The 27,823-nt window shown below is 43.7% G+C and overlaps 1 protein-coding gene across 16 annotated transcripts in view; it reads right to left on the bottom strand.

Moving 5' to 3' along the window:
* Positions 1-27,823, bottom strand: part of HMBOX1 (homeobox containing 1) — a 115,851-nt gene that overhangs the window by 73,201 nt on the left and 14,827 nt on the right. The window lies entirely within an intron of this gene.

The raw sequence follows: 27,823 nt of genomic DNA, 5'->3' as shown, positions 1-27,823 counted from the left end.
TTTGCCCTTTTCGTATTATTCATTAAATAAATTATCTGCTCACCCAGGGAAAACACAACCAGCTCCCCTTCCTATTTCTGGTAGAGACAATAAAAAAAAAAAGAGCCACTATTAATATGGAAATCATGGCTGCAGTTGTAGAATCAGATGTAATGAACAATCTTGTCCCCAGCTTAAGTTGCTACAAAGGCAGCTTAAATTTACAATGGATGAGTCTTCATGGCAATCTGTTTTTCAGATATTAAAAATCTCATTTTCTCAGTGCCAAGGACAAGTGGAAGTGTGAAGCACTGGAGTATCAACTCTGCATTTGTCTCACTTGACATGAAATCATTCTCATTTTAGTTCTGATTTTTAATACATTCTTGGGATCCCCTTCAGTTTTCTTCATTTCTCACTGTGTGCAATTAAATGTTTTGAAGTAGAGCTCATAACACCCTGCAGAAGCAAGGAGAAAGTCACTTGGTAAAGATGAGGCTGATATCACTTATTTGGAAGAGAAACACATTTTCTCTTTTAATTTCTGAGTGACTCACATAGTATAAAAATAAAAAAAGCCACTTTGTAGTTCACTAATACCTTCCTTGGTGAGATCTTCAAATGGGCTTTACAAATAACAAACTAAAAGCTTTTGTCCTTGGGGAAGACAAACATCATCATTTTTACAGAAGTAAAACATGAACAGAGGGGCTGAATTCTTGGCTTAGAGCCACCCAGGGCAGTATCAGTGTCAGAACACAGCAGAGGCCCCAGCACTACAATTGTCACACCACTCCTGAAACACAGAACCACCAAGGTCCAGAAATTCAGCCCCAAGAACAAAGTCCTAGCACTGCTGAACTCACAGTAAAGGCAGATCCACAACTCCATGCAAAATTACAAACCAGTATCTCCTAGAAACAGCAAAAATGTTAAAATTCAGGTATTTTACTCAATATACAGCTTAAGGTCTGTAGGAACTGTCAGGTTTTCTGGGTGGACCCTGTGCACATGTGTGCACACATGTCCATGAACATGCTGGGGAGGTTCAGGCTGGACATCAGGAGGAATTCTTCATGGAAAGGGCTGTTAAACATGGGAATGGGTCCAGGGAGGTGGTGGAGTCCCCATCCCTGGAGCTGCCCAAGGCACAACTGGATGTGTCACTGCATGCTCTAGTCTGGGTGACAAGCATCTGGCAAATGGATGATTTTGGAGGTCTTTCCCAACCTAAATGATTTTGGATTCAACTGGCTTCTCAACACTGAGACCAGTGTGAAATAAACCTGTTCCCTGGTTTAACTTCTGTCCCAAGACATTTCACCTCAAAACCAGCAAGAAAGCAAGGATCCATCCACTCTGGTTCATTCTGGTGATTAATCACCCTCTCCACTACAAATCTGTACTTGATTTCTACTTGCAATGTGCTTGGCTTCACATTCCAGACAGTAGCCTTCCTCTGGCAGCTCCAAGTCCTTTATTCCTGGGAGATGTTCAGACAGGCTTTTATTTACCCAGTTCTTTCAAAAGTCCAGGTACTGCATTTGTATCAACACTCAAATTCATCTGGGTACACACACAAAAAAGTAGGACTAGTGTCCAAAATACTGGAGCTAATCTAGGACTCTCTAGCCCATTTTCCCAAAATAGGCATATTAGGGGAAAAAAATAAAAAATTACAAAAATCTCTGCCATATGACTCGAGGATGTGTTTTATTTGTGCCCTGGGATGCAAGGCCAGGAACCTCCCCAGGCACTGTCACCTCCTGAGCACACCCCACGTGGAAATCCTTTTATCCAAGATTTCTGCTCAAGCAGGGCCACCAAAGGCAGCTGTTCAGGACCATGCCCTGAGTATCTTCAAAATTTAAGACTTCATTTTCTCTGAGCAGCCAGTGAGTGGAAAGCAGCAAAGGATTACTTTTATGAGCACAAAAATCCTTGGAAAAAATGCTCAGCAGTCACCTGCAGTCATTGCTGTTCTCATTCTTACTGTGACTGTGCTGTTTACCAAACCTTTCACAGTACAACCCTGGAGCAGGCCATATTTTGGGATTGTTTGAGGGAATGCAGCAGCTCCTTGTCAAGGTAACAAGTTTACAAGGTTTTTATGGGATCTTGTTTTTTCTCTGAACATCAGCAGAAGCCTCTCCCCTTTAGAAAACAAACACCTCAATCTTATGATACAGCCACAGCTTATCATTTATCACAGGTAAATGCAAAAAAACCAAATAAAGGTTTTTTCCTACAATATGCTCTGCAGCACATTTGCACAGGACAATTAGCCACAGATCACAGTCAAAACTGCTTATCCCTCCTTTTCCCTCCTCAACCCCATGCAGAAGAAACCTCCTTGCCCAGATTTACTGGAATTTCCTAGAGCAGGAGGCAGAGGCCAGGCTCCATTCTGAGGCAGACTGGCAATGAATCCCACCACAGAAAAAAGTTAATCACAAAATCATGAAGTTTTCCAAACTCTAAGGCTTCCAGAAAGGCAGAAATGACCATCTGTATTTCACTGGAAAGGACCCTGAGCTACTCCAGAAGTCCCAGAGATGCATCCAAGGCAATGCAATCCCAGTAAAAGGATGTAATTTAGTATTGCTTTGTCCTTAATGGCAGCTGGAACCAAAATGCTGCCACCAAGGCACCTCTGCAGACCCCTCTGAGCAGAGCAGCCAGGCTGTACTGTGGTTATTGCTTACACATGAGCTTCCAGCCTTAGCATCCCATCCACCTACACTCAGGTATCTCCTGGACTGCTGCATGTTGACCCCTCCCATCATGGCTAAAAATCTGCCTGGAATCAAAGCCCAGACTTGAGTTGGCTTTTCCAGCTAAAATTGAATAAATGGTGACATGAGAATGTCACCAGCAAAGAATGGCAGCAAGGCACAAACTCCTGACTGGTAGGGACAGCCAGTGACTGCTACAACTGCATTTCCTCAGGGACCAAACAGGTTCTCAGACACCTCAGATCAGTCTGAGCACTGAAATGGGGGAGAAAAAGTGAATTAGGAGCCACCTGACTCCTGCAGAGCTACAAAAGGCAAGACCTGGAGTGGAACTGAGATTTAAAGCCCCTACATGACACCAGCAGGGCCTGGTGACAAAAGTGGTGACATCTGCCAAGTCCTTGATCCAAGCCTGGGCCAAACATACAATAAATGAGAGGCTCCTTCAAGAACCAATTAACACAAATGACCTTGAGAGTTTTCTGTGAGGGACACAGGGACACAGGAGCCCTGGACATGCCTAGTGAAATGAGGTTCTCTATTGCCAGCACATCTGCATGCCATGAATCCACTGCTTGCCCCAAAGGGGATTCAGGAGCCCACCAGCAAGGGGAATTCACATTCTGTGAAAGTTGTGGTTGGGAAAGTGTAGGGTCAACAAGGGACACTGCAGAAGATACAACAGCTCCAAGAAATCAGTGTTCATCCAACTCAGGATGAATACCCAGGAAACTCACCCAGCTCAGGAAAGGACTTTCCTTCACCCATGACTCTCCAGGAACACCTCAGTAGATGCCCCAAACTCTGTTTAGTGGAATTCCAGAAGCTGCACTTGGCACTGGGTCCTTGAGAGAGGGAGATTCATTGCAAGACAAGGGCTTTGAAATGTGTTGATTGAATCAAACCTGATTTCCTTTTCATTTGACTTGATTTTAACTTTTCCAGTGCCAAATCAGGGAACACTTCCAAGAGCTGCCTTTTTTCATGGAATGGTCCATCAGGCTTGGAATTTGCATTTGCATGGATGTAAAACCCTTGGCAGGCACAGAGAACTACAACTACACCATCCAATGAAGATGCCCAATACAAGAGGCACATTCAGGTGAACTGAGTTCAAGAACCTACACACAGATACTGACCCCCGCCCCCAAGAAAAAAAACAAAAAACCAGAATTGCATCTGCAAGATAAATAAGTCATGCCTCACAATCCTTTATTTTTACACTGCTGTGTTGCACAAGAAAAAGTATTAGAAGGAAAGTGGTATCACTTGACAAGAGCAAATTCACTGCATAAAATTTAAGTATTATCTGTTTTAAAACAGGTTTTGGATTTAAGATCATCATTTCTTTTTCCCAAAAATGAATGTAATAAAATGATGCACAAACAATAAACTTGGTAGGAACTTTACAAAATATCAAATGGTGTTCTGAAAAATGCTGTGAGCTCTCAGTTACTTGTAATAAAATAAGAATGCATGTCTTTTTCACCTCTAAAAAAAGTCTTCATAAAAGGAGGCTGAGAGCAGGGCAGTGCCAGCAGGGTCTGCCCTCTGCTCACAGCTGCTGGAGGTCACAGGGCACCCATCTGTTGTTCACTTCAGAACATGAGGAGCTCTCTGAGGATCCCCTGAGTGTGCCAGGGATGCTGGAGCAGGGCTGGATGTGGCAGACGTGTCCCCCTGCAGCAGCACAGATCAAACCTGTCCCCTTGCCCTGCTCCCCCCTGTGCCCCTGCCAACCTGTTGTGCTGAAAATATCGATCTGTGGCTCCACTGTGCTTTTCTGCTTCCCCTCTTCTTCCTCCTGGCTGACCTGGACTTTGATCAGCTTCCCCTCTAAAGGAATTATCCATGGCAAGCAAAGAGGCCGATCAAAGTTTCCTTTTTCACAGAAAGCCTGAGGGGCTCTCCCACCCCTGCACAGCAGGCAGACAGAGGATGAGCTTCTGGTCCAAGGGAAAAGATGGACTCTGGTGACTTTATAGCACAGACTTCATCTTGTTTCCACCCAGTGACTCGTGCAGAACAGACATGGGGCTGGGACTCACTGATCTGTGACTGGGCTGAGCTCAGACCCTCATCCCATAATGACACCACCCTGCTGAACTGCAGCTGGGAGCTGCTGCTACCCTGGTCTGAGCACACAGCACTCCCAAAGCTATGTGAAACAGAGCACTAATTCCAAAATCAAGAGCTGGAGACCATGGAATGACAGGATGGTTTGTTCTGGAAGGGAACTTAGAGCTCATCCAGTGCCACTCTCTTGTGGGCAGGGACAATTTCCTTTATCCCAGCCTGGCCTCGGACACTCCCAGGGATCCAGGGGAGCCACAGCTTCTCTGGGAATTCCATCCCAGGGCCTCACCACCCTCACAGCCAAGAATTCCTTCTCAATATCCCATCCATCCCTGCCCTCTGGCAGTGGGAAGCCATTCCCTGTGTCCTGTCCCTCAAGCTCTTGTCCAAAGTCCCTCTCCAGCTTTCTAGCTGGCTCCTTCATACCCCCCATTCAACATTTTTCTCCCAAAAATTAAATAAAATATTCCCAAACACCTACTAGAAATGGCAGCAACATTCTAGCAAACATCAACTGCATGTTCCAGCAAAACATTCCAGGAGCAAGCACAGCCACTTCCCCTGCCTCAGCCCAGACCACACACCCAAATGGAGATCACTCACCAGCTAAATATTATTCTTTCAAAGGCCTTCTCCTGCTTAACATATTAACAGGATTTATAGGAGTGACTGTCTGGAACACTGCTTAACAATGCTAATAGCAGAGTTCCAAGAAATCAGTAGTTTGGCAATTGCAAATCCAGCAATACATGCTGAAGTATGTGCTCACGCTTGCTAAACCTGTAATCCGAGTTCTCTCTTTTTTTTTTCCCTCCTCATAATAAGTGGTTTAAATTTAGTAGGAATGATTCACTTGCTGCAGGTTCACTTGCTTTATTTCTTTTTCTTTTTTTTTTTGTACTTGGAATCCATCTTGGATGACATCTAACAGGAAGACTGGAGGAGGGAGGCAGAACCTGGCTTTTTAAAGAAAAGCCAATCTATTACAATGAGCATCTTCTGTAATTTTAAGTTAAGTATCTCCATAACTCCAATTTTCTCCTTCAATAAGCAGCAGATACAGAGCAGGCAAAGACCCAAGCAGGGTTCTAGTGGTGGCTGTGGGTCCAGGCTAAAGAATAGACCACTCCCTGTGACCTTAAATACTCCATCCCCAGATATTCTGCTCCAGCATTGGGATCCCAGAATCACTGAGGTTGGAAAAGACCTCCAAGATCACTGATCCCCACCTTGTCACCAGCCCACAGCTCTGAGTGCCACATCCAGGCATTCCTTGGACACCTCCAGGGATGGGGATTCCAGACCTCTCTGGCAGTCCCTTCCAATGCCTGAGCACTCTTTTGTTTAAGAAATTGTTCCTGATATCCAATCTAAACCTCCCCTGGCACAGCTTGAGGCAATTTCCTATTACCTGGGAAAAGAGGGTGATCCCACCTGGCTGCACCCTCCTGTCAGGGAGTTGTAAATCCATCTGGGACCCTCCTGTGCCACTCTTAAAATAACCAGACTGAGCAGCACCTTTGCTTTGCATGAGCCAGGCTTGGAGAAAAGGAATCATGGGCTGCCAGGATGGTTTGGGTTGGGAGGGACCTTAAAACTCATCCCATTCCATCCCCCTGTCACAGGGACACCTTCCACCATCCCAGGCTGCTCCAAACCCATCCAGCCTGGCCTTGGACACTGCCTGGGATCCAGGGGCAGCCACAGCTTCTCTGGGCACCCTGTGCCAGGACCTCAGCATCCTCACAAGGAAGAATTTCTCTCCAACACAGAACCTAAACCTACTCTTAGTTTAAAGCCATTCCCTTGTCCTGGGAAGGAGGGAGGCAGCAGAGCAGGTGAGAGCTTTGGGACAGCACCAGAGGAACTATTACGGCACAACTTTGCTAAATATATCAGCAGTGCAAAGTAGGTGGGTCAGAACATCCCTCCAAGAGAAATCCAGATTTGGAAGCATAGCCCAAGTGACAAGGTATACATTCAAAGGAGGTATAAGCACAAACATAAGGGCTTTAAGCAAGAATAGTCAGAGGATTTGGAGTTTCCCTGCCCCCCTCACACATGTATTTTCAGCCAAAAGCACAGGTCTGCAATGGAAAATACTCTTTAGGAAATAGGCAAGGAAAATAAATGGATGCACAGAGAGGTGAACTGACCTCCAGCCTCAAGTGAAATTATTTAGGAAGCTCAGGACCAAATTTAGTCTGAGCTATTGGCCTAAACCCCATCACCTGTGAGTGGGCTGAGACTCAGCAGCTCATTCCATGTGTGACACCAATCCTGTGCATTTCCTGAGCACACAGGACTGTCAGAGCTCTAGAAACCAAAATGCTGATTCCAGTGTCAAGGATTATAGAATCACAGAATAGTTTGGAGTAGAAAGGTGATTTAAAGCTCACCTCACTCCAACCCTGATATCTTCCACTATCCCAGGTTGATCCAAGCCCATCCAGCCTGGCCTTGGGCACTGCCAGGGATCCAGGGGCAGCCACAGCTGCTCTGGGCACCCTGTGCCAGGGCCTCCCCACCCTCACAGCCAAGAATTTCTCCCTAATATCCAATCTAAAGCTCCTCTCTCTCAAAAAGAACCATTCAGTAAGACAAGGACAAGAAGCTGAAGTTGTGGGATGGAGGCTCCTGAAAAACTGATGAATTTCATTGGGCTGTGACAGAGTTCTGCTGAATCTTCGAACAGGAAATCCAGCTTCAGCTGTGGGTATGTATTGGAAGTGTTGATAAAAGCCAAAATTGCAGAACATTTGGAAATGCATAATTTAGTAGAGGACATTCAGTACAGATTCATAAAAGGAAGGTCATGCCTGACAAATCTGCTGAAATCCTTTTTATTATACGACCCAATCGTTAGGTTAGACAAGAGTGAAACAGTGGACATAAGTTATCAGGATCTCAGGAAAGCATTTGATTTTGTACCACTCAGGCTGATTTACAAAGTCATAAAGTATTGTGCAGGGAGAAGGAATTGAAATGGATTAAAGGACATTTTAGGGATAGGCACAAAGGCAACAGAGTGAATGGAAGGAATCTGAAACAGGTGTAAAGGTCAGGCTGCTGCTAAAGGTGTAAGAACAGGCTCTGAGAATTGTAAAACATCAGCTCAGCTGCCATTGCAGAGAACACCTGGATTTGGTGGCAGAGCTGCAGATATTACTAGTGGTAAATCTGGAGGAAATCAGGTGCAGATAGGTACCACTTGCAAAGGTGCTGCACCAACCTGTGCTATTCACTCACCTGTAGCAGAGCTGAGGTGTGAAGGGAACTTCTGGCTTCACACTCATTTTAAAGAGGATTCAGTAATTTTATGGTCATTAATAAAATCTGCAGCTATGCATACTGTGGTAATGATTTGGGTAATTAAATCTGAAGCTTCTGGGAATTAAGCTGATGGCCTGAAAGGGTCAAAAAGAAAACTCCTCTGGTGCTTAATCACAGAAGAGCTTTACAAGCTGGATGGGTGCATTAATTGTCCTGTACTGACCATGATGGGACACACAAAGCTACATCCAGTGGATCTTGGGCTGATCCAGCTCAACTCTCCACAGAAATCACAATTTCATTCATGCAGGACACACCAAAAGAAACCAGCATGGCTTTGTTAGCCCCTCTGAGACAATTCTGCACAGACAAAAAGAACTCCCACTCAGCCCAAGGTTTTCCACAGGCTGCTGGTAATATCTTCTCCTGAAAAATGCCAATTATTCTCTTGGCTGGTAGAATGGACACAAGCTCTGCTGCTTGATGATGATGCAAGGAGTTTTTATCCTTTTTCTTTTCTTTCCTAAGCAAGCAGCAAATCTTTACAACAATGTCCTCATGATCTGGGGTAAAATTCCCCATAGAAAACTGAGCCTCAGCTGCTGCTGCTACTTGGCTCAAGGTCAGCTGAGATAAAGATGAGAAGAGAACGTGGATCTTCTGATTCCCACTCCTGTGCCCTGAATTCCAGGCCACAGTGCTGCTGCCACCACCTGTGGGGACAGCTTTTCAATCTTGAAGGCTGTCAAAAGCCAGCAGCTTTTCTAAGCACTAAAAATCACTTTAAATAAACTTCAGTTTGAAAAAAAAAAAAAGGGAAAAAAAAAAGAAAAAAAAGTTAGGGGAGAGCAGGTGGACTCCTGTGACACCAGAATTCTTCAATGCACAAAGAATCTTTCATCTCACTGTTCTACACAGCACCTTTAAATATTCTTCTACATAAAGGCATGATATGCAAGAGCAAAAGAATAACTGAGAAACAGTAATCCCTAACAGATCAACTGTGCTTTATCTACACAGATTCTGCTTTCATAAAAGCACAGAGGAAAGAGGAGGAAAAAAAAAAAGTACATTCTTATTGTTTTCTGAAGCTTAAAATAACCACAAAGTGAGAAAAATCAAAGCTGTTCCATAGAACAACTAGGAAAAAAAACTCTCACTGAGCATTTGAGAAAGACAGTAAATGGCAGAAGATGGAATTAGAGATTTAGTGAGTGCCATGATCACCAGGCTCAGATCCTAAATTTGGTCTGTGCTTAAACCAGGGTGGTTAAATGGCAGGATCTGCTAGAATGTATGTGCCCCATATATAATTATAGCTTTCACTGGCAGCAAAGGCTACACTTCTGGCTGCCATTACATCCTCCATTTTCACCTGCTAACTTCTCTGGAAACTTTTTTTATCCATATATAATGCAGGCAAGGTCTGCAGGAAACCTGCTAACTGTGAGCCAGTCAGAAGGTAAAGGGATAGGAAGAATTAGGAACAAATCAACTGCACTCAACACACACTTGCCATCAGTTTATTCCCAAAGCTGATTGATTATGGAGTTTTTGCACTTCCAGAAACAAGCAGAAAATGCATTATCTTCTACAGCTGGTTTATGAACCAAACATTTGACCTCAGATTATTAAGCACAAGGTCCAGGCTGGTGCTGGGGGGAAGCAGCAGCAAAGAGGCCAAAATAATAATTAGAAACCATTAATTTATCCCCCACATTCAGATATTTTGTATATTCCAAAACACTGAGCTGTTCTGCAACACCAGTGGGCTGCTGACATCAGGGTTTGTCCAAACCCTTCTTAACTCAACTTGTGTTACCTGCTGGAATGATAATCCACAGAAAAATACTCTATAGCCCCCAAATTTCTCCCTAATTCCAGCCCTGTCTTCCATCATTTCCATCTTCACGTCTCACCATGTGTTTCAAAGACCTGGGAAGATTCTTTATATTTGGCTGTTTAGACTCCTGGAGGGAAGTTTGTATTTATAGGTTTATGTATTTTCATGTACACATTTTATTTTAAACACAAATAGATTGAAGAGTCCATTAATCTCATGCCATTCACTCTAAAACAAGAGAAGCAGCAGTTGGAAATAAACCCAGATTTATAAACTTGTCATTCAAATATTAATTAAAGCTACAATAATTGTCCATTAAAAATAGGTGGAAGATCTTTTTGTGGTGTGAATGCTTCCATCCCTCAATTTCCAGCTGCTGTTGTACCAAGATGAGCCAGCAGCACCCCCCAAAATATATTTCAAGAGTCATAGTTGTACCATCAAGGAACTGCATTGCAACACTGGCTGCTAACAAGTAAAATTCAAAAATATCTGTGCAACATCTCCTGTGTATCAGTGACAAAACAAGCTGCTGTTAACAAGCTTCCAGTTTTAAGGGCAATGAAAGAAAAAGCCCAGTATTTGAAATTCAAACATGACTTCCACTTTGACTCTGAACTTCTAGATAAGTTTCCAGGCCTTCTCCAAGTGCATGGATATTGATCAAAAGGACAGCCAAGCCATTCAAAGGTTACACCCCAAAATCCAGGTGGGAATGAGTGTAGAGCCTTTCCTGTGCAAGCTTTAAGCCCATCCCCATCATCACATCACAGCTTTTCTCTGAGCTGGACAGGTACTGCCTTGGAAAGTTATTCTTCCTGTCTGAAAACTCAAAATTTTGACTCCAGTTACTCAAGAGAGGTATCCAAGTTTGGAAATTGGATGTCCACCAGAGGACTGGAGGATACATAAATCAACACATCAGGCCTAAAATGTAAAAGCTACTGTTTAATGCAAAATGCCAAAAATAAAATGTGAGTTCCTCTAGACAGTCTGCAACAGGCAATTATCTAAAAAACAATTTTTCACAAAGTTCTGCACATTCCTGCTGACCAACAATTCTGCTGCCAAGTACAGGAGACAGAAGGATGAGTTTTTATCTTTTTAGTTAGTTCTAAGAATATTATCCAAAACACTGACTTATATAAAGGGGTACTTTCAACTTCATTTATTACTTAGTTCTTTATGATTCTTTCCACCCAGTTGATAATGCACTGGCACACTTATCTCATATAAATTTCTGTCACCATCCACCCAAGGAGACAATTTGTTAAGGCAGTTTAACCCCTGCTGAAACATGACTTACCACTGAAAGCACAGCCAAATTCCCATGCCTGAGGGCAGTCCCAGAATTTAAACAACTTCTGGAAGACATTCCAAAGTTACAGCAGCAAGACTGCTGCAAGTTCCTCTAGAGAACACAACAGCACAGAAGTCACTGGCTATGAGCTCTCATCTCTTAGTCAAAATAGATCTGGATCTTCCTAGACTGATTTTGTATTTAAGAAAAATAAATCTGATTATCACAGAATCCTGGGATGGTTTGGGCTGGAAGGGATCTTAAATCTCATCCCATTCTACCCCCCTGTGCAGGGACACCTTCCACTACCCCAGGCTGCTCCAAACCCCATCCAGCCTGGCCTTGGACACTCCCTTGGACCCAGTTTTAGCTTTTCCCCTCTTGCTGGCACAGGATTACACATGAGCTCTACAGGAGAGGGGTGGTGGAAATAGTGAAATACCTGCATCACTGGAAAGGGTTAATAACCACACAGTGCTGGTTGGTGTCCTGCAGTTCTCACCAGGGATATGAGAAAGAAAAGGAGAAGTGGGTAACTCTGACAAGTCTCTTTTTACAGGACCTCCTTTAGAGTCCAAAGGAGAAAGTGAAACATCTTAGCCTTCCCACTGTCCTCACACAGTTCACATTTGCTCTTATTTCAGCTCCAGCTCCTGGAGTCAAATGATCTGAAGTGAAAAAATAAAAGCTGAGAGATGTAAAATAAATAAATACATCATATACCTTCCTGTGTCCTTCACTTTGCCAAACCCTGACTTAATAAGAATTTATTTGGTATATGTGATGCTGTAAATAACAAGCAGCAGTTAATATCAAAAGATTACTCAGCCTTAATACTTTGGAATATAAAGGTCTTGGCAAAAAACCAAATAGGATTGATCTTAAAAACTCTTTTAACCTGTAAAAATTAGTTTGGGGCCACTTTTACCTGTGACTGAGACTGATCAGGCAAGAACCAGCAAATGGCCTGGGTCAGAAGATGAGCTCCAGAATGAGTGTCAAGGATTATCAGGAAAAATGGTAATGGAGAGATTTGGGCAGAGAAATGACACCTCATGGGCCAAATTTTGTCAGTCAATGTATAAATCACAAAATCATTAAATTGGAAAAGACCTCCAAGATTATCACACCCAACCTGTGACCCATCATGACCTTGTCACCAGCCCAGAGCACTGAGTGTGACATCCACGTCTTCCTTGGACACCTCCAGGGATGGGAACTCCAAACCTCCCTGGGGAGTGCCAGTGCCTGACCACCCTTCCCATGGAGAAATTCCTCCTGGTGTCCAACCTGCCCCTCCCCTGGCACAGCTTGAGGCCATTTCCTCTCCTGTCCCTGCTCCCTGGGAGCAGAACCCAACTCACACCTGGCTGTCCCCTCCTGTCTGCAGAGCCACAAGGTTCCCCCTTCTGGCTGGAGCCTCCTTTTCTCCAGGCTGAACAACCCTGAAAGCTGAAGCCCTGGGTGTGGTTCCTGCCAGATGAAAGCTGATTTCCTACAAGGAATGTTTTTACTGCCATCACAGGCTCCTGGGCTCGTCTGCCCAGTCTGACCCTGCAGGATCCAATGTTCTTAAATGGCCTGGGCACAATTTATGTGCAGCCATTCTGGAGCGTGGCTGCACTGCAAAACATGGAACAGCAGCAAAGGCTCTCTCCACATCCACAAGGAGAAAACTGACACCATAAGTCAACATCCAGTTGGCTGGGGGAGAAAGGGGGATGACACACACATGGCATAGAAATGGATGAGATCACAGCCTCAGCCCCGCTCTAAAGCAACCGAGTAAGACTCGCCCTTAATATTCTTAAAACGTTTTTAGTTTTGAAATACAAGATGTGGAAGTGCCCCATTTTTCACTGGCTGAAGCCAAACTTGAAATAACAAAACAGTCCTAAGTAGTTAACAGGCTACAAAACTGCCCCTGATTTCCAGGCAGCGCTGCAGACTTGCAGAGTAACACTGTGTACCCATTAACTCCAAGTCCACAATTTGGCCAGAATTTGTTTTGCTGCATTACAGCCAAATCACTTTTTGTGTCTGTCTTCCTCCTACGTGGGATTGCCTGAGCAGAACAGGATGCCAATGCTGAAAGCACTGACTGTCTCAGACGTTACCATCTCTGATTAAGAAGGCCCTTTTATTGCAGGATCACTTAGACTTTACAGATAACTGTTGCTGCATTGAGATGAAGTTACTGGCAGGAAAAGCTTAGGGCAACTCAGGGAACAGCAACCAGAATATTAAGGCTCCCCAAGTGAGCTATTTCAGAAGTCCAGCACAGAAATTATTTTCCTAATATCCTTTTCCTGCTGAAAATCAGGTTGACTCTTTCTTGGACTCCTCACAGAAGATGAGAAAACATAATATTCCTCATTTCCCTTCAAGAAACTTTCATGTTGGGTTTACACAACTCTTGTTGTGCAAAATGGGGTGAGTTATTGAAAGGTTCACTTGACAGGTCCCTCCTCTTTCCTTCCACTGTAGGAATGCCCTCAGAATTCATCTCTCCATCCTTTTCCTGCCACACTCTCAGCTCCTACATGAACTTCACAACATCTTGCTCCCAGTCCTGTTCCTGCCCCACACTCCCATGCTGTTCTGTCCAGCTGAGCAAGAGGAAGTGTGTGCTCCAGCTGGCCAGGAGCTGGATCTACAGGGGCTCATGAGCAGGGATCAAAGACTGCAGCTCCCACATCCACATCTTCGAGGGACCAGACACAAAACACCACCAGGAATCAAGTGTTTCACAGCAATGGGCATGAAATCCTCATTTTTTTTATTCAGGCTGGCACATATCCTTTCACTCCATTTTACATCTACCACTCCCTTGTGTTATAAGCATGGGAAAAAAGCTCTTCTCACTCAATTTCCCTTTGCCATTTGACATTTTTACTCCATCTCAACTTATTTTTACTGCAAATAGATATTCCAATATATAAAGTTGCATCAGGCACCAACATATGATTAGTAGCCAGATATGGGTGGAATTTTTTGATTCAGAACTAAAAATCTAATCTAGGATGTGGGACAGAAGCACCCAGAGGTGTAAGGTCATATGAACCATTAACTTCCCCCTTCCAGTTTTACAGATCTGAGCAGCAAGACTATTTTGCACTCACATGATGACTTTTTTGTCCTCATCAGAAAAAAAAAATTAAGTGTTTTCTAATTTATTAAGCAAAGCTTAACATCTGCAAGAGCCTGGTTCTTGCATCACTTTGTCAATCCCAGCAGCAGCCACTAAAGTGATGGCCGGGACAGCTATTTATCACCCCATCAGCAAGGAACACAAACAGCAGCAAATGAATGACCTGACAAATACAGAACTCAAGTGAAACTGAGAGTGACAAAACCTTGGGACCTCACTTTTGCCCTGATTTACAGTGCAGCACATTCAGCAAAGGAGTGCTGGTTCATCAGCATGGGCAGGGTGTTTGCTTTAGTGGTACAGAAGTCAAAAAGCACAATTAAAAGAATTAATTCTAATTTCCTGGGAGGAGGAAAGGGAGGCTCCACAGCAGCTTTTACCCAAATGTTGACAACTTCCAGCAGAAGCACTGCACTCCAAGCAGCACCATGGGTTTGATATTGTTGAAGACATGAATTATCAGCTCAACACTTCCAGCTGTTGCCTTTTTTTCCTAAACATAAATATTTACACAGTGCTGAGGATGCAGAGTAATAAGCAAAGAGTTAATTACCAAAGGATTTAAGGTGCTCTTTAGAGTTGAGACAAAGCTATCATCATCCCATCAGTGTTAACAAAGTGTAACAGAAAATCTAAACAGACCAGAAGCTCTTGTCTATGCTTATTCCATCTGCACTGAAGCTGCTCTTAGGCTGCAGTAAATCCTGTGGCCCAGGAACAAGAAAATACAAGAGTTTTGGTTTTAATCAGAAGAACACAGAGCAGCGACTGCCTCGTTAGCTTGGGGAATTTAAACAGTGACCAAACCACTTGAACTCGTCTGCAAGACACACTCCACACCCAAATTAAAAAAATCTGCTGCTGAAGTTCTTCAGAGAGGAAATAAAAAATTCAGTATGTATTCCATAGCTTAATGCATTTTTCACCTTGACTACCAAACCAGGATTATATTCACCATGGAAAAAATAGTAGGAAACTACCTGAATTCATAATAGAATTTATAAGGCAAGACATAAAAAAAAGTTTTGAATTGTATTTTAATTTTTTTTAGAAATTACATGGCAATTTTGATCAACTACTCCAAAATATAAACTTAGTACAACGTTATTTAAAATTACATGGAAGGTATTTAGCAGCATTAGCTATTGCTGTGTTTTGGGAGGCAAGAAAGGAAGGGAAATAAATCCCAATCCTAGCTGGTGAAAACTATGGCAGAAGCACTGGGAAAGAGAGTCAAGTGCTAAAGCACTTTTGCCCTCTTTGGCAGATATAAGGAATAATTTGTTCATTTATAACTGTAAACGTTACAGAATTTAAATGAGGGTTTGTTGAATTATGTACCTTCAGGATATATCCCTACCCCACTTCCCCTACCAGCTAAGCATTCCTGCTCCTGCCCAAAGAAAGAAATGAAGGAATTCACTTCAGAGCTGTACCTGTTTGCAAATAAGCATGCTTCAAATAGTTACCAGCCAATGAAAATCAACCCATCTTTAGGAAAATAATGAAAGTACAATCCCAAAACAAGATTAAAATCAATGATTTAAATCAAAGCTTCCCTCTTGCTGATGTAAATCAAAGTGATTTAAATCACCAGTTTTGATCAATTCACTCATTTGCATAACATTGATCGTTTACCTCTTAAAATGTCATCTAGGGGCCAAAGTTAGCTGGGTATTTCTCTAAATCTCAATTCAGCCAGCATAAATAAAGCTTTTGTGCTCTTATTTAAAAATTTATAAAAGTCCCTATCAGCCCTAACATTTCCATTCCTGATGTCTAATCATCTTGGGGCAGCCAAAGTGGTTGGGAAGATAAACGGAGGGGAGCCACATCCCCCTGCCAGGGCTCTGGAGACATCCTGCCCATCACCAAACACACAGACATGCTGATGGGACAAACAAGTGTTTACAAGATCCCTCAGCCCATCAATTCCCTTTAATACAGTTGGGTAGCTGGGGGTTATTGATCCATGGTGGTAAATTTTCACAGCAGGCTGTTTTCCCACATTGATCACGGGAGCAAGGCAGGGATTAACAAAGAGCTCCTTCACTCCAGGAAAACTGCCTTTGCCAAAGGCAGTGCAGAGGTGTCTTGAGTTTCAATACAGCATGTGACCAGAAATGTGAATTCTGTCCCCATCTATTGAACCAGCTGGGGCAGTGACTCTGATCTCCTGGCACACATTATCTGCTCATGGGCCATCTTTAAACCAGCTGGGCAATCATCTTTATCTTCCCACAGCCCATCCTCCCTCCAGGAGATATCTCCTGTTCATGGCCACTGAGTCCCAGGGCATGACTGATAAAATTCCATCATCCCACTGGGAGATGCTCCAGCCAGGGGAGGAGCCAAGCCTTTCCTACCCAGAGAAAAACTGACATTTGGAACAGCAGAGCAGCCTTTGCCACTGGATTCCAGAGGAAAACTGGACCTTTGCACATCATCCCTGGAGCTTCAGAGGAAACTGCACCTTCTCCAGGAGCACTGCTCCAGCTGAACCACATCTGCCCCTGCAGGAGGATGCAGCCACCATTGAATGGGACTGTGCCAACACCCTGACTGACTGACGGGTGTCAGCTTGGATTCTGACTCTGGCAGGGTTTGGGATTGTTCTGTGTAATACTGTATTTCTATTTTAATTTTCCTAATTTAATTATTCCTAATTCCCATATCTTTGCCTGAGAGCCCCTTAATTTCAAAATGATAGTAAAAATTTGGAGGGAGGGGGTTTACACTCTCCATTTCAAAGAGAAGCTTCTGCCTTTATTGGCAGATACCTGCCCTTCAAACCAGGACAAAACTGCTCCCTCCCTGCAAGTGTCCAAGGCCAGGCTGGACTGGGCTTGAAGCAAACTGGGACTCTGGAAGGTGGCCCTGCCCATGGCAGAGGGTAGAACTGGACAAGCTTTAAGGTCCCTCCAACTCAAACCATTCCATATGATTCTATTCATCTCGTGAAAACTGGATTTTCCTCCCAGTCCTCCCTGGCTTGCTTTGGTCTTTCCTACAAAAACTATTTTTGATGTGTACAATCCTTCACAGCTACCGTGATTTTTGTCTCATTTCCTTCACCTTCACACTCTTCACCTGAATATTCTAGTCATGCTGATACTGTCCAAACCCTTTGAAATATCAACTATTCTCTCCGGTTCTACCTTCTCTCCTCATGCTTCTGCTTCAAGGTACAACAAGGAAGGAATTACTGGAGAAGCTGGAAGGAGCTGAGAGCACAAAGGATGGCAGGATGATACAGACTGAAGTCAAACAGTTCCTGTGAGGGTGGTGAGGAGCTGGAATGGATTTCCCAGAGAAGCTGTGTCTGCCCCTGGAAGTGTCCAAGGCCAGGCTGGATGAGGTTTGGAGCAACCTGGGATTTTGGAAAGTGTCCCTGCCCATGGCAGAGAGGTCAGAATGGGGTGAGTTTGAAGGTCGCTTCCAACCCAAACCTTCTGCCATTCTGTGAATTTTCAAACACACAAATCTACTAAAAATTCAAGCAATGCTCTGCTCACACAACATTTTTATGCAAATAACAGCTCCCAAAAACAAAGAATAACCACTGAGTGCTTTTACCTATTTTATTGGCATACAGAAAAACACGACTGTCTCGAGTACCCAGCAGGTTTTTTTAAAAGCAAACATTTTAACGGAACAGCACAAAGCCAATAACTGTATCCTGGTCACTTTGATCCAATTACAATACATTTTAAAGTATTACAGTACTTTAAAGATTAAATAGTGCTGCAGCTTCTCCATCTAAAGTTACCATGCTGGAAAGTTCTTGGTTAGAGAACGCCAGCCCTGACTGCGTGAGCTTTTCCACTTGGGAGATTCAAAGTGGATTTAGCAGGATTACCAGCATACTTCAGCATTTTCAGGATCAGAGCTTAAATAGTATCTCCAACACACATGTGGGACAAAAAAAAAAAAAAAAACCAAACAGTGGAGGAAAAAGAATTCTGTTCCTAAGAAAACCAGGAAGCTATTGATCCCAAGCAGCTTTATGCTTTTGACTTCAAACTAAGAGGGAAGGAATGAAAACAAATACTTTGTGTTTTAGTGAAGGAGTTTTATCAAAATCTATATACCTACGATCTAGTCAGTTATCACTAATTGGTAAATAAAGCAAAATATGCAACATGAAATGACAACATTTCTAGATGACAAAACTCAGATCATACTAAAAGCACTTTTTTATTCAACACTGAAAAAAAAAAAATCGCCAAACTTTATAAATTTTATATTATATTACTATGCTGACCCAAAATACCCTTGCTGGACAAACTACCAAAAAACTCTACCTCAAATCCATGTGTGCAGCAAACAGCATTTTCCCTATTTTTAAAAAGCAGATGGAAATTAGCTCCCTTCAGGAGAGCAGACAGCCCAGACCTAAGGAACAGGAAAACTCAATATCCCAAAAAGCAAGCAGAAGCTGCTCTTATGGCTATGAACAGACATTTCCTGCCTCAAGATCTTAAAAATTCACTCCCCAATGCACTCAGAAAAGCAGAGCTGTCATAAACTGATACCCAGATTTGTTTCCCAACCTTTTTTCCTCTTGTTAAACTGTTCACAATTTATTTTTAACTACTGCACAGAAGCTGCATCTGTTGAGGATGCTCTTTTTGCAAGCAGAGCTCCTGCTCAAGAGACTGCAGGGAGACTTGCCTGCCTTGCCTTCAGCAGAGTTAAATACCTCTGAATAAGGAATTATTCTTCTACACAATAATTCCAACTTTAACCTTTACAGCTCTGCCACCTGCCAAAGTGCCACTGCTTTGTCAGGAAAAGGAGATGCCCAGAGGAGCTGCCCCATCCCTGGAAGTGCCCAAGGCCAGGCTGGATGGGGCTTGGGGCAGTCTGGGATAGGGAAAGGTGTCCCTGCCCTGGCAGGGAGTGGAATGGGATGAGCTTTAAGGTCCCTTCCAGCCCAAACCATCCCATACTGCTGCTGTCTCTAATGTCCCACGTGAGCACAAAAGGAGGATTTACAAGTAGATGGTCTATGTTTAACTCACATTTAGAGCCTTTAAAAGTTAAAGGAGTGCAACGAATGATGCCAGGACAAGCATTATCTACAAAGATAAACGAGCTCAAAATAGCTGGCAGAGCCTTTTCAGCCAGTGAGCACCAGCCCTGGACATGGATCCTGCAGCAGCAACTAGTCAGGAAGATCCTTCCCAATCTTCCAGAGACTCATCTTAAAAACTTTGGAGCAGGAACAACAAAAGTCAAACCAAATCCTGTCATTGAAACAGCTGAAGGCCTTCACACAGACATTACATTAAGAGCTCACTCTCAGCATATTATTCCAGGCATTTTTCAAGTCCAGACATACTATGAACACATTCTCAGTTGTAGGGTCTTTTCCCCTCAAGGAAAAATCCCTGCAATACTCAAAGTTGGGCAATACCCACAGTTTGAGCATCCAGCAGGGAATATTTCCACTCTGGAGCTCCAGGACAGCATCACCTCTCTCTGAGAGTGGTTATGGACTCCCCATCCCTCAAGTGTTCCAGGCCAGGTTGGACAGAGCTGCAGCCCCTCTGCTCTGAGCCAGGCTGGGAGAGCTGGGGGTGCTCACCTGGAGAAGAGAAGGATCCAGGGAGAGCTCAGAGCCCCTTGCAGAGCCTGAAGGGGCTCCAGGAGAGCTGGAGAGGGACTGGGGACAAGAGATGGAGGGACAGACACAGGGAATGGCTTCCCACTGCCGGAAGGCAGGGCTGGGTGGGATTTTGGGAAGGAATTGCTCCCTGGGAGGGTGGGGAGGCCCTGGCACAGGGTGCCCAGAGAAGCTGTGGCTGCCCCTGGATCCCTGGAAGTGTCCAAGGCCAGGCTGGACAGGGCTTGGAGCAACCTGGGACACTGGAAGGTCCCTGCCCATGGCAGGGGGTGGGGACTGGATAATCTTTAAGGTCCCTTCCACCCCAAACCACTCTGATTCCGTAATTCAGTGACTGCCTAGTCCTTGGTTCCTCATCCCACTGAAAGGCTGATCTCAGAGGAGCAGCCAAATTTGGGATATGAGGTCCTGGAGCAGGCACAGCAGTGCTGAGCTGTGTGTTCACCAATCCCCAGGCAGCAGCACGATGCCAATCCCACATCCAGCTCAAGGATATCCACAGAGCAGGGCTGGGGCTGCTGCCACACGTGGCCTTGACTTCACAAACACAGCTGCAATACCCACAAGCAAAGGTGCATCTGCATCACTGCAAAGTCATGCAGTTTAAAAATAAAAGCTTGAAAATTACTTTCTAATTTGAAATAATTTAAATTAGAAAAACGATTTTAAGATGCGTATTTTGCAAAAATTTTCCAAGGGAGAAGAATCTCAAGGCAGTGAGGCAGGGGAAGTCACTTGGTAAGCACTGGGAACCAGTGTGTGATCAAGTGCCAACCCATCTTTCAGGCAGAATCCTTGTCTGCAAGTACAAAAGAACAAACATTTTCTTTTTACTTTGCTTATTTAGCTCAGTTCAATGACTGCAGCTTTCAAAGTTGAGAAATCAGCTGGGAATTCAGAAAGCAGGAAAAACAGTTTCTCGCTTTTAAATGAGGAATAAAAATAAGGTAAGTTGATGAGTTCTGCCAGCATTATGGTTTTGAAGGACAAGGTAACCAGAAATTAGGTGAAATTTAGCTTAGCAAGACTCACTGTATTTAATAAATGTATTTTAGAAGAAAAGCTGTATTTTGACAGAAGTGTAACACAGCCTTAACATCAAGTAAAACTGCACTTTCAATTGAATTAGTTTCCATCCAAATGGAGCTTGACATGACTTTAAATAGGAATCAACTGGGAAATATGCAGGATTAACCATGTTCTAATTCAGCATGTAATAAATGCATAGGAAGCAATGTAATTGCTCAGGTTACATCCTGACACCTGCTACAAACCCCTGAAGTTCTCAGCAAAGCCCAAGAAATACAAGTGAAAAACAAAAGTAAGGATCAATTATTCAAACCAAAGTTTCCTTCCTGCTTTTTAAACCACTTTGATTTGCATTGATCCACGTGCTGCAGTGTTAACTTTGTACAATCCCCCACCCTCTGGAGCCACACTCAGGGCCATGAAACACCCATGGGATGCATTTATTGGAGGAAAAGAACTTCTGGGATGGATTTCATGGATCTTATCTAGCTGGGAGACAGACCTACTTCTGCTCTGAGCAGCAAGGGAAGGGGAGAAAATGAAATGCTGGGAGAAGACAGGAGGAATTTGGGTCTTGAGTATATTTGAGTAAGCAAATGCATCATTTCTTTAGGAAAAAACATGCAAATTAAAACCAAACCACTTTTTCCTGACACCTTCTAAAAATATGAACTAGAAGGGGTTGGGTATGAGTTTTGTACCACATGGAATATAAAGGAAATGTTCAAACAGGTGTAGTAAGCTGTTTAGAAATCATTAAACTGCTGTGAGCAAGCAGAGTTGGTCACTCCCACACTAGGAAGCTGCAAAAGCAACATGAAGAAATTTAGAAGCAATTTACTCACTGTCAAGAAGTAGAGAAGGTTTTAGTCTAAATGAGGAATAAGGGAATTGATGGAATTTCATATCAGATCTGTTTGAGACACTAAGATGAGACATCAACACTAACATAAACCAAGGCCAGAACTTTTCAACAGCCACACTGGCAAACCCAAAGAGGAGAAAAAAGTTTTTTGGTCAGAAGAGTTGTTTAAGAGAGTTTTATTTTAGAACAAATGACCAGTAATGAGCAACCTTTCCATGCATATCTGACTAAATACAAAGCAGTCTTGAGGAGAAGGACCTGGGGGTGCTGGTGAGTGAGAGGCTGGACACACTGACATCCCAGAACTCCCCCATGTCCTGGGCTGATCCCCCAGTGTGGGCAGCAGGGGAGGGGGGATCCTGCCCCTCTGCCCTGCTCAGGTGAGACCCCACCTGCAGAGCTGCTCCAGCCCTGGGGCCCAGCAGAAGGACCTGGAGCTGCTGGAGAGAGTCCAGAGGTGGCACCAGAGATGTTCCAAGGGCTGGAGCCAGGCTGGGAGAGCTGGGGGTGCTCACCTGGAGAAGAGAAGGATCCAGGGAGAGCTCAGAGCCCCTTGCAGAGCCTGAAGGGGCTCCAGGAGAGCTGGAGAGGGACTGGGGACAAGGGATGGAGGGACAGACACAGGGAATGGCTTCCCACTGCCAGAGGGCAGGGATGGATGGGATATTGGGCAGGAATTGTTCCCTGGGAGGGTGGGGAGGGGCTGGCACAGGGTACCCAGAGGAGCTGGGACTGCCCCTGGATCCCTGGAAGAGTCCAAGGCCAGGCTGGACACAACAACTGGGACAGTGGAAGGTGTCCCTGCCTAGAGCAGGGGGTAGAATGGGATGAGCTTTAAATAAACCTCCCCACCCAAACCATTCCATGATTCCACAACCCTGCACAGGTGAACACTGCAGCACTGCATTCCAGGAGCTCTGTTCCTGCTCTGCTGAACACATCCCATGGTATCCCAGGCTGAAATGGGCTGGGAGAACTGCAGCCTTTGCAGGGTATTTTCAGGGATGCTCTGCAATGGCCTTGTCTCCACAAATTGGAAGGATTAAACCAGACCTCAGAGCAATTTAAATAAATCTGCACAACCCAAGTGTCACTGTGAGTGCCTCACAAAGCTTCATCTGAAATTGGTTCCCTATCAGCTTAAATTTGTGTCTCCACACATGGGATCCCTGCTGAGCACAGGAGGCAACACCCACAAATTGACCTCTAACCACTGCCCTGCACAGAACTAAAAGTGATTCATACCTGGTTGTAATTCCACCCAGAGTCAGGTGTGTGTATATATAAATAAACATAAATTTGATGTACATACAAATGCATTTGGGTGTACATAAAATATCCCCAAATACAGGAAAAGAAGCCACCCACTTGTGCTCCAAATCCATAAGCTTCTCTCAGCCATTCCATAAACCTCACAACCAAATCCAGAGCTACTTTATAAAAACATAAAGTCTGCAACTAAACCTGAAAATAAATAAATAATAAAAGGTCATAATTCATCATCCTGACATCAAATCAGCAGACTGGGACTCCAGTATATCAGAGTGATGGATATAGACTTGTTTTAAGGATGGTTTAGTCTGCATTATGCCAGAACATTTATTGTTGCCTTTAAGACTGTTTCCTTTCCAAGATGTTTCAAATAAAAGCAATAGTCTTCTTCTCCCTTAACTGCCTGTCTGAGAATCCACTATTCAGCAAAAACAATTTCCCCAAAAAATCGTGGCTAGGGAAGCAACAGGACATTGAGTGCTAGAAAACACAATTTCTTGTTTTTCCTTATTTTCTCTTGCTTGCCAGGTGATCTAATAACCACTCTTTGATGGATATCATGATTTAAGTCTCTCTGAGGCAAAAATCCTTCCTAATAAATGTCCAACCACCACGAAATCTCTCCCTCCATCACTTACCACCGCTGACATTTCACTTTGCTACAGTGGCAGGATGCTGGAGCATCACTTTCCTAGGCCCCACTGTCCCACAAAGGACCACAACCAGTCCTCCCAGTTTAGCTTCCACCTGCTCCCTGTGTCCCACACCTCCCCTCTTGCCCTTCTCTGCTTTTCATGGCTGAGGATAAAAAAAGCTGGTTTATGTCTCTCAAAACATGAACTCCAATCAAATGCTGGTCAATAAATGAATGCACACTTCCAGCTGTAAGTCATATATATACATATTTCCATCACCAGAGCACACTGGAAACTATTAATTCTCATCTCAACCTCTGATGGTGGTAAAACACATCAACTTTACAGGCACAACAACCTCAGATGTCCTGTCCACCTTGGCTGCAGTGTACAACACTTGTTCCCTGTGCCTTGGGCCAGGATCACATTTCTTAACCTTAAAAAAAGTCTAACTTTTTGCAAACAGCTCCATGAGCCATGTAGTATCCCACTAATCCTACAAGACACAACAGATTCATAAAACCACTCACCATTTTCGCCAGAACATTTTTCTTAATTACAAATATTGATAAAAACTGCATCGCTTCTGCTTCTCAGACAATCCCAGCAACACTAACAGTGCTGGAGAACGTGCCCAGGAGACAGAACATTCACATTTGCTGCAATTATTTCAGGAACCTTTTTCTAATGCCTCACAGTCCACCAAAAGACAGCAAGTCAGTACCACCAATATGGGAAGTTGCTGTTTGATCCAGATCTGAACGAGACCTCCTCGGGTTTGATTTCTGCTGTAAATGGTGCTTTGTAAGCACAACTGGTAATCAATTTGGAGAAGAGGAGAAAATGTAAAGGAATAAATTATCATTTCTACCTGCTTCCCTTGCTCCCCCTGCCCCCAGCCCTTCTTTGAGCTGCTTAGGGAAGCAGACAAGCCAGGAGGGAGAGGAGCTGAAAAGCCCCAGCAAAGGGAGAAGTGGCTGCCAGCCCTGCCAATGCAGTGCTGGAGGATGATGGGCTCTAGGAACTGCTCCCACCTTCCAGGTGCTCATATCACTTCCTTCCCTGCAGCAGAACTGAATCAATCTTTGTGAGTTAAAAGGGCACAGGAAGCTGTTCACAGACGTGGGGGTACTTGTTCTTCAAAGGAAAAAAAGACAAAAACCCCACAGAGCACCCACGTTAAAGCAACCCTAGGTCTGCCTTTACCCCTCCTGTGAGAGCACTGCTGTATATCCTTCATCATACTCATAAACATGGCTGGGTTTGTGTCACAGGCTGTCATTCACACTGATTTCTCTTTCTCTCAGCTCATGCACAGGAGCTCCCTGGCCTGAGTTTGTAAAAGCAGATCTGTACAAACAGGAATAGATACACCATCATGCACTATGAGGCCATAATTCCACCAGGGAGAATGTGTGAAAGGAACCCCAGGTAATTGAATTGTTTGTACATATTCACACAAATAATCTTAGCCCTTGTCCTGACACTAATATAAGAACACAAGCCTTATGGAGCTTGAAATCTTCCCCTGGAGAAACAACTTTGCAAAAGCAATGGAAGAAAGCACGCTGGGTAGAAAAGGCTGTTTGTAGCTTTGCTTGCTATTTAAACCAGGCTGATTAATCTTTAAGATCCAGCAGCTTTTCAGATTTTTGCCTTCCTTCCCTTATTCTACAGCCTTTTTATCAGTGCTTTAAAGTAACAGCACACCAAGGGCTCAGCTACACCCAGTGCTGTGCACATAAACCCCAGCAAGTGCAAAAGCATGGGACAGAAGTGGGATACAAGGAACATGAACCAAAAAAAAAAAAAGGAACTGGAATGTGTGAATCTCTACAAGATGCTTGAGTACGGCAACAAGAGCCCTCCAGAAAACATGACATGGCAACAGAACAGAGCCTCAAGCTGTGCCAGGGGAGGCTCAGGTTGGACACCAGGAGGAATTTCCTCATGGAAAGGTGGCCAGGCATTAGAAGGGGGTACCAGGGAGGTTTGGAGGTGTCCAAGCAAGGCCTGGACGTGGCACTCAGTGCTCTGGGCTGGGTGACAGAGTGAGGATCAGTCACAGCTTGGACTTGATCTCTTAGGTCTTTTCCAGCCTTAATGATCCTGTGTTTTTATGTTTTCCAATTGTCTTCTCCAAGTGGAACCATCAGGGTTCATGTCCAAGCTTTCACTTTGAAAATGAGATCACAGGTCCTGGTAAAATGAGAGATTGACAACTAATATATCCTCAGAGCTAAAATATAGAAAAATCTCACTCTAAAAATTTGATAAAAGATGCTAATAATGACAGCTTGCTTTCATATGTAGCAAGGTGGGAATGAAGGGCAAGAAGAAGATACTCAGAGAGGAAATATGAATAACAGAAGGCATTTATAGGAACCTGGTACCTGGAATGTGGCACAAAAGTCAGGGCACCCCCTTCCTGAAAACCTCCTGTAGCCTCAAGCCCTGGCTGTGAGGTGATCCACCCCATAAGGTTAAATATCTCTATAAATATTTCCAGGTCTGGGCTTTTAGAAGTGAAAGGTAGTCCAAGGAAGTCCTTCAGCACCAGTGGGAAACCTGGCTTATGTGGAACACCAAAAAACAGGCTGTAACAAAACCCCAGTATGAAGCACAGTACAGAAGATTTCAACCAGGAAACAGTGCAAGAGCAGCACCTCACTTTTCCTGAGTTACTTGGGAAATAAGGAATGAAGAGAGAGAATGAGACCACCTTTAGTCACTGGGATATAACTGCACCATGGAAAGGCTTTCTGCCTTTGCTAGAACAAAAAATCCTGCCTAAACTATAGAGATGCAATGCATATGTTGCACAAAACCAAGTTTACAGAATAAAGAAAAAATATATTTGCTTTGATCTCGAGCTGCCCCATAAATTTTTAATAACAGCTGTAAAACAGAAATCTTTGGCTAGAAATCCTCAGCAGCAATGAAATTTAAGCTCCCTACTCATTACAGGTTAAGAAAACTCATTTCCAATCCATTCCTTGTAGAACTGTTACCAACTTCTTACAAGGAGAAATGCAAATGTCATCCCCAGCCATTTATTTGTAGATTATTCTCTTCAGCCTGGTTCTCTCCAAAACAGAGGGATAAGGGACTATTCAATCTGGTTTGTCATCTTTGGTCCTATTAGCAGAGGCATTGCTAAATTCAGATATCACAGTCCTCTCATTTTATATTTCACTGGAAAGATGCTTCAATCTGTTTTTTTTTTTTCTCTACAGAGAAACTGTTAAACCAAAAGTACTAAAAAAATAACTTCTCTATGATGCACCACAAATAGATTACAGTTTCTAGTTCAAGTGCAAAGGGACAAAGAAACCAAAATCTTTTTATATGCAGACATTAAAGTAAAAGCAGGCAACAGACTTAACAACTGCAAAAAAAAATTAACCCTTGTGCTTTCAGTGATGCAACTCACAGAACTTCCTTTCTTTCAGCTCCTTCCCTGCTAAAGAATCACCACTGTTGTACAGCACTTGAAACAGTGTGTTAACACACTCCCTATAAAAATAACCTTTTAGGTAAATTAAGAGCTCCAAAAACCACAACTATCAAATACATTATCTAGAAAAAAATAAATAAAAAATATGAAATTCCTTGTACAAGTCTTACATGTGTCAGTGTAGGCAAGGAAAGTGTCACACAGAGGCAGTTTTTAGGAGGAAGGTTTTTAGAGAACAGTATTTAAAGCCAGTATTTGGGGGTAGAAAGAGGACAGATGATTACAGTGCTGGGTGATAAGATGAGAAAGAGTGAGCTAATGGGATATAAAACTGCATACACTGGAGACAGCTTTACAAGTTAGAGAAATGACAGGCAAATAGCAATCACACCACACCAAAAAGGCACTGACAGGTAAGAAAAAACCTTCATTTTCCAAATGACAGCAGACTTAGTCCCTGTGTATGAAGAGTACACAGAGCTGGAGTTAAACAGTAACTGAGAGTCCAAGAGATGTTTGGAGAGTGCCCAAAATGGAGAGAAGCCATTCCCTGCCCTCACTCCACAGGGTTTGTGCCAC

This window comes from Oenanthe melanoleuca, chromosome 3 (assembly GCF_029582105.1).
Source record: "Oenanthe melanoleuca isolate GR-GAL-2019-014 chromosome 3, OMel1.0, whole genome shotgun sequence".
Classification (NCBI taxonomy): domain Eukaryota; kingdom Metazoa; phylum Chordata; class Aves; order Passeriformes; family Muscicapidae; genus Oenanthe; species Oenanthe melanoleuca.
Note: the sequence above shows the minus strand (reverse complement) of the source record. Positions and strands in the feature narration are given on the sequence as shown.